Source organism: Octodon degus, unplaced genomic scaffold (genome assembly GCF_000260255.1).
Source record: "Octodon degus isolate 3935 unplaced genomic scaffold, OctDeg1.0 scaffold00089, whole genome shotgun sequence".
Taxonomy (NCBI): Eukaryota; Metazoa; Chordata; class Mammalia; order Rodentia; family Octodontidae; genus Octodon; species Octodon degus.
This window is the reverse complement of record NW_004524665.1, coordinates 3,336,899-3,347,382: the sequence shown is the minus strand read 5'-3', so window position 1 is coordinate 3,347,382 and position 10,484 is coordinate 3,336,899.

The following is a 10,484-nucleotide window of genomic DNA, read 5'->3' as shown; positions in this document are numbered from 1 at the left end:
TTTTTTTTGGTGGAACTGGGGGATTGAACTGAGGCTCTTCTGCTTGCCAGGGAAGTGCTTATTCTACTGAGCCATCTCCCCGGCTCCTGGAAACTATTTTCTGACGTTTACAAAGAAATGTTTTTATTTCCATATACTCATTCTGTATATCTACGGGGCAAAGATTGATACTTTGATCCTTAATACAATTTGGAATGAGGAAATGAAGGTCATTAGAATTTTAATCTCCTTAAATGTTTCTTTGTTTTAGGAAAAGAAAATTCTTGACTAAAGGTCAGAGGTGATTAGCCACTGGGCTAGCCCTTAATCAATTAATTATTTCTATTTTTTTCTTCCTTTTTTTTTTTGCCAGCCCTCAGGCTAAAAGTTCAGGATTCCATTGTTGGGCTACACAGATTTTCACAGGGCCAGGTCACTTTCTCTGCAACTGGAACTCCGTGTGAGTGGAGAGCCACAGGCAGGTCTAGATGCAGGCTGGGGAGTAGCCTCGTTTGCTTGCTCTTCTCAACTTTCATCATTTCTTATAAGTGATAGCAATCTGTATTCCTTGGGGTTTGCATTTTTTTTAGGGTTAGCAACCCTCCGCTTGCTGCCGAGCCGTATTGTGCGGGTGGACGTGCTGCTTGGCCTGATTCAGGTTCTGAGTGCTGTTTGTTTTGTTCAGCCTCAGCAAGAGCCTGGAGATGCCCGAGACAGTGGTAGCGCCACCAGGCTTGTGGCGCCCTCTTACCGCCTCTACAGCTCACTCAGCCAATGGCTGCTGTTCTTGGAGAACTATCTAGTGATGTCATGAGGTAAACACATTGGTGACATCTTGGCCACCAACAGCTCCCACTCCCCCGCATGGGAAACATGCAGCATGTGACTAGGGTACCCTGTTTTCCCCGTGTGTCTGTGCAGGTTCAAGGACCATCAAGTGGTCCCGCAAATGCGATTGTCTTCCCAGGATTACGGGTGCAGAGAGCCAAACATTGGCCTTGAGCTATTTTAGCACATTTAGAACAAAAATTCCCACCAATATTTTTTTCATAGCATGAATTATTCCGTCTATTGTATGATTAGCTACAGAGCACAAGAGCGCAGAAGGTTTTTATTTTTTTTTTAAAGAATATAATAGATGTATTTAATTCAGGTTTTATATGATATACACTTCAGAAATGAGTTAGGGGAAACTCACTTTTTTTTCTGTATTTAGGACAGGGTGTACAGGGTACAGATTCTCTAGTGATCGGACTCCTAGTGATCCTCGTTTACAGCCTCTGAAGTGCTGGGATTATAGGCACACAATGCCACGCCCAGTCTCACTCTTGTCTCAGTGCGCCCCGGGGGCGGGGCCTGCACAGCAGGACCAGGGATTGAACTCCCAGCCCCTGAGTCTGCCTAAGCAGGTGCTTTAATCTGCTGAGCTATTTGGCTGGCCCAAAGTGTCACATTTTATGCTTTAGTTTGGAGAAGAGTGGAGGCCCAGTAGCTGCATGGTTGGAGCAAAGAGTGAGGAGGGAACAGTGACTCCTCCTGGCCTCTGTGTGGCCTCCTGTCCTCCAGGGTATTGCGCAGGAGGCCCTGGATGGCAGCCCTCCCAGGGAGGAATACAAAGGGAAAGAATTACTATTTAGGTTTTGTGGTTTCCTTGAGGAAAAGGGATCCTAGTTTCTTTGACCCACGCTGGGGATGAGGAGTGCAAAGGGATTGTTTGTTTGTTTGTCTTTTCAGAACTAGGGATGGAATCCAGGGCTTTTCACATGCCAGGCTCAGGAGCTCTCCCACTGGGCTATGCTCCCAGCCCTACAGGGTCTTGCTAAATTGCCCAAGCTGGCCTGAAGCTATGATCCTCCTGCTTCAGCCTCCAGAGTAACTGAGATTACAGATGTACACCATTGTGGCCAGCAGAGGAGTGCAGAATTGCAAAAAGGGAAGCTTGAAGGACTCAGAAGGGCCAGGCTCTAAGTCCACACCTGCAAGGCGTTTGCATAGATGGGGCCACTGTCTCCGTTTTAGAAAAGTGCTTCCTGATGATGTAGTGCTTTCAGTATTTAAATTCATTCTAAAATAACTCAGTTTTCATGAATCACTCTCTCCCCCTCTCCCTCTCCCTCTCCCTCTCCCCTTTTCCTCCTATCCCTCTCCCTCTCCCTCTCTCTTCAGTACCAGAGATCGAACTCTGGACCTTGTGCTTGCCAGGCAGGTGCTTATGCTGCTGACCTATCTCCCTGGCCCTCTTTCTTTTCTTTTTTTCTTCTTCTATTGTTTTGCTTGAGACAGGATCTCACTATGTAGTCTACGTTGGCCTTGAACTTACGATCCTCTTTCTTAAAGAAAAATGTTTTATTTATTTTATTTATTTGGTACAGGGTCTTGCTACAACTTGTGGTGATCCTCCTGTCTCAGCCTCCCCAGTGCTGGGATTACAGTTGTATACCACCACACCTGGTTTCAGTGGCCAGCATGAAGTGCCTGGTGTTCTGGGGCCCTCACATGGCATGCAGTACTGGGGATTGAACCCAGGTCCTTGCGCTTGCCAGGCAGGCGCTTAGACCACCGAGCTAGCTCTCCAGCTCCAAACTTGTGATCTTCTTGCCTCAGGCTCTCAGATGCTGGGACTACAGGCATGTGCCACCACTCCTGGTTAATTCTTAACATAGTATAATTTCGAGATTTCAAGTCACTAGCAAAGGGTTCTGAACAGCAATAGAAGTTTACTCACATATTTTCTGCTGCTTGCTTTCACCTAATTTATTTGTTCTTAACCATTATGTTCCTATCACTCATTTTAAAAAGATCACCGTGGGACTGGGGAGATAGCTCAGTGGCTTAAGCGTTTATCTGGTAAGTGCAAAGTAGAGTTTGATCCCCCGTACATAATAAAATAAAATAAAATAAAATAAAATAAAATAAAATAAAATAAAATAAAATGGCTCACCATGGACACTCAGCTAATTCATCCCAAGTCCACACCATGGTGCAGAGTTTTTTGTAGCCAAAGGTGCTTCTATAACAGCAAAATGCAGAGGCTTCCTGGTGTCTCTTCTCCCACCTGAAGACCCGTCCTCCGGAAGGGCCTCGGTAGTCATCAGTCTTTTCCCTGAGGAGGGTAGGGGATGGGGAAAACTGAATCAAGCTATAGCACATACAGGTACAAATCCTCTACGATGAATGTGATCATTGCGTAGGCCTGAAATGTGCCAATAAGCTTAATTAATTTAAAAAAATGCTGGGTGTGGTGGCACACATCTATAATCCCAGCACTCGGGAGGCAGAGGCAGGAGAATCACTGTGAGTTTGAGGGCAGCCTGGGCTACAAAGTAAGTTCAAGGACGGCCTCAACTGCACAGTAAGACCTTGTCTCAAAAAGATGAAATATAGTTATTTAGAACAAAAAAGAATAGGGAAAGAAGGAAGTGGGTAAAGGAAAAGAAAGGGATGAGAAAAAAAAAAAGGAAAAAAATGGAAACCAAGCTTTTGTAAATAAGGGGAAGGAGGGCTGAAGGGAATAGGGAAAACAAAACAAGATATGTCACGTACAGGTACAGATTCTCTATGACGAATGTCACTATGTAAACCTCAGGTGGGCCAATAAAATTAAAACAATTTAAAAAGCACCTACTGTCATAATCACACTCTGCAAAGCTGAGGCAGGAAGGGCATAAGCTGGAGCTGATTTTCTTGTTTTCTTCATCATGAATTTAAAAATTAGCTCAATTATCCAAGATTGACCCAAATCAAATGGACTAAAAGACAAATGGGCTAGAGTATAACTTCACTTTTTATTATTATAATTAAATACCAGGAACTTGATGATTTATAAAGAAAGAAAAGAGACACTGTTAGTCAGCATTCTGAGTGTCCACGGAGTGACAACAGCATCACCTTACCTGTACTGGGGGCTCCATAGCCGATGGCACCCCTGGTATCACAGTGACAGAAGTGTATTCAATATTTTTAGAGAGAGGGTCCTGCTCTGTAGTTCATGCTGCCTTAGTGATCCTCCTGCCTCAGCCTTCTGAGTGCTGAGACTACAGATGTGTGACCACGTCCAGCCTCCCCATCCCTTAACTTTGCCACTCTGGGCTCAGCCTTCCTACCCAGGAACCCTTGGAACACACCCACGCCATGGTTAAACTGTAACAAGAAATCCCCCCAGCCCTAGACAGTACACTTCAGTTTCTTAGTGACCAGGTAATAGACCCTGTTCCAGCTCTGGTTGCTCCTGTCTCTTAGAATGGCTGGTCACTGTGATACACACTGTGAAAACCAGTCCCCAGTTGACAAGCCATTCCAGGTGTCGTGTTGGTGTTTTTGCCTGCTTTTGCAGACCTCTTTGGCCACTGGTCGTGTCCCTCGCAGATGGAGCAAAGACCTCTCCAGGTCCCAGTGGGAAGGTGTGTCTTTGAGATTTCTCAAATCCCCTTAGAGGTCTGGCGGAGAGTTCCTATCTTTGTGCTCGAGTGGCTCACATTGGACCCCAAAGGGAGGAAAACACAGTCTGTCTGTCTGCCTGATTTTAGTAAGACCCCTGGAGGCACCCCAGTTAGTCAGTCTGTCAGTCCTGCTCAGTTGGAGCTGAAGAAGAGCTTGATCAACTCTTGTTTGTTGAGGCCACCCTCTCAGAAGGGGTTGGGACATTTAAACCTGAGTGTCTGCTGAATGAATGTGTGAGTGAGTGGGACAGCGCAAGCCACAGGCTGCTCCACTGTGCCTCAGGACTGGGAAGCATGGTTCGTGGCGGCTGACTGGGCCCCCACCTGCGGTTCCGTGTGGCTGACGGATGGTGTAAGGGAGCCTTCACACCCTCCTTAGCCAAGTCTTACCTATGTTCCTGCGAGGGCTGCAGCCAGGCAGGCATCTGAAGGGCCTCTCTCTGAGGGGCACCCGCCCTCGGTTGTGCCATTGTTCAAGAGTACAGAACACACATGTAGGAAGTCAGAAATGGGAATTTGTCTCTGACTATAGGAAAAAGGGCTTTGATGGAGTTAAAAATGAAACCAAACCACTTCCTGTGTTGCAAAGAAGAAAGGGAAAAAAAAAAGCCCATTTTTCCTACAAAGTCTGCTGTAACACCTTCATTGGCCACCACAGCTGCTGCCAAACACCTGTAGCTTCATCCCCACTCCTGGCTTGTCTACCTCCAGCCAACTGAGCAGGTACCAGCTAGCCATTGTCTACATGTGGCCAGAAGGGCCTTTGTCCAGGGCTTTGTGCTTGTATGCCTGTGCTGGTCAGATAGTGTCATTTAGCACCCGCCTGAGCTGACCGTCAGCAGTTCCTTCTGAGTTCCACATTTTGATTGAGGAAAATTGGAGGGCCAGTCCTGAGGAATGAGTTGTGGTGGCCTTTCCCAAAGGTTGACTCACCTAGAAACAACCCAGTCAAGTATTTCTGAAGGCACCAAAAAGGGAGCAAGGGACTGGGAGATGACTTGGCAGTCTAAGCACCTGACTGGCAAGCATAAGGACTCAGGTTCGATCCCCAATACCACATACCATGCTGGCCTTGAGCCGAGCCAGCCACCAAATCCAGGAGTGATGGTGCACGCCTGTAATCCCAGAACTGGGGAGGCTGAGATAGGAGGATCACTATGAGTCTGAGCTGTGTAGTGGGACCTGTACCATAAACAAAGATAAAACATTTAAAAAAAATTTATAAGGGGGAGGTGGCCAAGAATCCTTATTTTTAAAAAACAATACCTGATGTCTGTAAGATAGCCCTCTCATCAGATGTCTGATGGGCTCAGACCGGGCCAGATCAGGCTCCCTTCTTCAGCTGGGCCCCTGGGAACCATCACTGGGGCAACTAGGACTCTTGCTTCTCACCCCTTCTGCCAGGCACAAGCTTGCAGCCCAAGGACAGTTACTGCATAAATGGGGCCCTCTACTATTTCTGGGAAGAGACCCCTGCTTCGAGTTGGCGGTGGCCGCCTCCTTTGCACCAGGCTGGTCGGCCTCCCTCCCATTTAGCCTTGTACTTTGAGCTCTGACCGTCCCTGGAGAGGAGCACGAGGCCTGCATGAGCCTTAGACATAACCTCAGGCCTGAAATTCTGAAAACTCCTCCCAGAGGTGTGCGCCGGGCCTCCCCTCCAGGCCTGGCTATCAGCCGTGTCACCTCATCATGGACCCCACTGCCATCAGATGTCACGGGAAGCACAAACAGGCATCCAGCTACACATCAGCCTGATAAACTGTTAGTCACCTTGGGCAAGAGCTCCACAACATCAGCAACAAAGCACTCCGCTGTCCCTGGCCCATACAACCTGCTCTAGATTTAGAAGCTGTCATCCTCTGCTTGTAAGTTGCTCCCATTAGACCTTTCAGTTGGAAAGAGCCTGAGATAAAAGGCCAGCTCACTTGGACTTACTGCCACAAGGACTTAAGGACTCACTACTTTTAGGGAGGCTCCAACAGATTTGGCCAAACCACCAGCACCTTTTCTCTGAGGCTTCTTTGTCCCTTCCTGCCCCATCATGGTTCCCTAAACAAAAAGTAGAGACCGTCAAACTGCTAAAATATACCTCTCCTGCCTGTGAACCCATTCAAGATCTCCGAGCCACCAATGCCACTGTGACTGCCCTCCGTATGTGTTGCCTCAGTGCTCTGCCCCACAGCCTGCTGGTACACCTGCCTGCACCCAAAGAATGCCTTCTTCTGCCCTCAGCTGGCTCTTGGCAGCCAGCCCCTCTTCACAACTGACCCGGACTCGACCTCCCAGGCATTTGTCTTTTTGAGCCAGCATCTCACTATGCAGTTAAGGCTGGCCTTGAGCTCACTTTGCAGCCCAGGCTGGTCTTGGACTAGCAATGCTCCTCCTGCCTCAGCTCCCAAGTGCTAGGACTACAGGTGTGCACCACCATGCCTGGCAAAAACTTGTTCCCTCTTTAAAAATCATCTCTGATTAATGGCACTCCAGTTGCCTTCTGGAAAGACACAAAAGTCCTATTACCTTATCTTACAGAAAATTGGTTACAAGAAAGAAACCCCACAAGTTTAATGCAGCTGCTGGCTTCTATAAAATCTGAGTTCACAAAAATAATGCTGGCAAGCTCCCCTTAGACTGAGACCTAACTGCCCAGGAGTCACATGCTGAACTGTGATTAACTATTTTAACAATAGACCCCCCAATAGATGCTGCGTGCACCCTGCTTAGACACGGAAGTAGCTCTGGTAGGAACAAAGCCTGAGAGTCTAGACATGTCGTGGTCACCTTGGAGAAAACTATCTTGGCCAACACTCTCCTGCAGAGGTGATAACAGTGAACTTCCTCCTGCTGCCACCAGTGATGCCAACTAACCTGGCCGAGAGCCCTTAGAGGATCCAGTTGGCTGAAACATTAACCCCAGCCACCAGACCTGCTCCCACTATTGTCCTGAAAGCTCATGCTGCTGCTGTGCGGGCCCCTGTATCCCTGCAGCCAGCTCAGGCTTCAGTGTCTGTGTCATCAGCCCTGACCTCCCATTCCTTACCTGTACTGGGAAGACAATACAAGTTTGTAGGTTTTAGCTCACGCCTATAGTCCCAGCACATGGGAGTCTGAGGCAGGAGGATCGTGACAAGTTCGAGACCAGCCTGGCCTATAATGTGAGCTCAAGCTCAGCATGAGCAGCATAGTGAGACATCTCAAAAAGAGAAAAAAATGTTTGTAGGGTCCTGCTGTAAAAAAAAAAAAAAAAAATCATCCCTAGACATGGCCTACTCTTGGTGATTGACAGTGACAATAAGCCGGCACTTGTAGCAGAGGCAACTCAAAAACGAGGTTAGATCTGCTGCAGAACAGACCCAGACAGCTCCCCTGGGGCTCACTCTGGAGCCAGTGCCACTGAGCAGCCGTGCACGGCAGAAGCCGGAGGACACCATTCATGGTGTTGCTTCATTCCTATTTGTGACTCTCCAGCTGCTCGCCCAGCCCTCCCTTCCCTGCCCCTGCTGGGGCTCCCTCACTCCCTGGCCAGGGTTGTGTCACAGAGCAGAGAGGCCTAAAGAGCAACTCTTCCTGAAAAGCAACTCAGGGAGAAACTGTACTGAGACAGCCTTGGAGGCCTCGGGCCAGCCAGTCCCAGGGTCACTGATAGTCCTAACGGTCCTGCTCCTCGCTGGGCCTTGTCTCAGGAGATCCCGTGCGACACCAGCGAAGATTTGCTGGGAAACTAACAGGGAGAGGTGTAGCGGAAAATGCCTCTTCCAGCCAGCGCACTTCAGCTTCCTCATTGCCCAGGTGACAGTTCCTGTTCCAGATCCAGTTGTTCCTGTCTCTTAGAAACAGCTGGTCACTGTGATGCACACTGTATAAACCAGCGCTTTAGTCTGCTGAGCTATCTGGCCAGCCCTGTTTGCTCATAACAGACATTTCAAATGTGGGAACAGAATATATTTGCTAATTGACCCAAAGTACTCAGCTTTTATTTTAATCATACAAAGACAAAATACTAGCCAGGTGTGGTGGCGCACACCTGTGATCCCAGCACTTGAAGGCTGAGCAGGATGATCACTGAGAATTTGAGACCAGCCTGGGCTACAAAGTGAGCACAAGGCCAGCCTGAACTGCATAGCAAGACCCTGTCTCAAAAAGACAAAAGTAAATAAATAAATAAATAAAATGAGGACTGGAGAAAAAGGGCTGGGACTAGCTCAGTGTAAAGGTCCTGGGTTCAATCCCCAGAACTTCAAAACAAAACAAAACAAAACAAACTTTAAGTGTAATAATTGATGTTTTAAGGGCCAATGATATAGCTCAGTGGACTAAGTGCCTGCTTAGGCAAGCACAGAAACCCTTAAAGCTCAGTCCTGCATGTCGCCACAGCCCTGCCCTCAGGTTTGCTGAGCTGGCTGTAATCCCAGTGCTGGGAAGGCTGAAAATAGGAGGATAGGTACCTTGCACAAAATACATATTTTTTAATTGATGTTTTATTTTATTTATTTATTTTTATTTTTATTTTCCAGGAACCGGGGATTGAACTCAGATCCTTGCACTTGCCAGGGAAGCGTTTATTCCACTGAGCCATCTCCCCAGCCCCTTAATTGATGTTTTAGAAGTTTAATGCATTTAGAAATGGCTTATACCTTGAATGAATGTTATTTAATTTAGTATAACATGATCTTAAGATTTTAAATTATCTTTTAAAAATATTTTAAATTATCTTTTTAAAAAAGATTTTAAACTATCTTTAAAAAGACTTTAAAAACTAGTAAGATTATATTTTGAGATCTGTATCCCACTTACATTTGCCTGGTTTACTTGTTCTCGTATTTTTCTCTTTTTGAGACATGGTCTCGCCGTGCAGCTCAGGCTGGCCATGAACTCACTTTGTAGCCCAGGCTGGTCTTGAACTCGCAATGATCCTCCTGCCTCAGCCCCCCAAGTGCTGACATCACAAGTGTGTGCCACCACGCCCCACCACTTACTTCTAAACCAACTTGTTAGCAGGGAGGAGCTGGGAAGTCACACATGCAGAGGCAGTGTACACGCGGACACGCCACGCAGCACGCGCCATGCAGCACGCGCCACGCAGCACGCATTCATACTCATGAGGCACGACCGAAGCCGCGATCTCAGAGCTGCCAGCTACACTCTTATTTGCTAGCTTTGAAATCGCTTTCTTTCTTAGCCCACCCATTTGGTTTACTTTTGTTCGTTTTCTTCTGGGTGCTGGTGGACACAGGGTGGTGAGCGTTGGGCCAGAGCAGCATTCCACCCCAGAGCTGTGCCCCACTCGGGCGACCAGCGGTTTATAAATTTGTCAGCACTTGGTGACCGCTAGACCTGCCACCCTCCACTTTTGCGTGCAGAGGCATGACTCAGGGCGCAAGGTAAGACATTTATATCTTGAAGAAGCAGAGTTAGGTCTGTGCCCCATTATTTCCTGGGAGAGAGGAGGACAGAGGTAAAGGCTCACGAAGACGACGTGGTCAAAGGTGGAACTTATTCTGCAGATACAAGTTATTGTTTTTTCCCATGATAAGAATTAGTCAGCCAGGCTTGGTGGTGCACACTTGGGGTTCCGGCGCTGGAGAGACTGAGGCAGAGGGATGGCATGAACCTGCGACTTTGTGACTAGCCTGGGACCTTTGAGGTTTTTCTGAGACTCAAAAAAAGAAAAAAGAAAGAAAGAAAAAGAATCTACAGAGTGAGAGACATTCTCACAAATGAAAAGTATCTATGTGATGGTATATGTGAAGTTTCTTTATAAGCATTTTCCTAATAACCAACTAAAATGTCAGAAAGTCACACTTGGTCTAGTAAGATGTTAGAGTTTTTTGAAAATTTGTAATCTGAGGGGCCTGGTAGTTTGATCTTTTTTTTCTTTTCTTTTCTTTTCTTTCTTCTCCTTCTCCTTCTCCTTCTCCTTCTCCTTCTCCTTCTTCTTCTTCTTCTTTTTTTTTGCAGAACCGGGGATAGAACTCAGGCCCTTGTGCTTGCCAGGGAAGCACTTATTCCACTGAGCCATCTCCCTGGCCCCTTTATTTTCTTTTAATACTGGAGAATGAACAAAGGGCC